Here is a 404-nt window from a genome sequence, read left to right on the forward strand (position 1 = left end):
GGACAGGGTGAAGCGTTTCTTTGGGTGGTGACGTCTGAGCTGGGGCCAGAAGGAGGGCTTGGGGGGTCAGAGGTCTCATCACCTGGGTGTGTCGGAGCGGAGTCTTGCTATTCTGAGCACGTCGAGGGAAAGGGAGATAGTTAAAATTAAGTAGGAGGTCAAAACGACCAATCCACAGGGCCCTGGTGTGACCTGTGAGGTTGGATGAACTGCAGCGCTGAGGTCCCCGTGCTTGCTGGGATCCCGGAAGCAGTTTCCTGCTCTGCACTTTCCTGCACACCCATGAGCGAATCCCAGTTGACTGGAGAGAACCTGCAGTTATAGTCTGGTTTCGGCTGCCTTTGCCCTTAGGCAGGGAGGAAAAGCAGAGTTTAGAAGAAGAAGGAGACTATATATATATATAT

This window comes from Neophocaena asiaeorientalis, unplaced genomic scaffold, assembly GCF_003031525.2.
Source record: "Neophocaena asiaeorientalis asiaeorientalis breed wild unplaced genomic scaffold, Neophocaena_asiaeorientalis_V1.1 scaffold249, whole genome shotgun sequence".
Taxonomy (NCBI): Eukaryota; Metazoa; Chordata; class Mammalia; order Artiodactyla; family Phocoenidae; genus Neophocaena; species Neophocaena asiaeorientalis.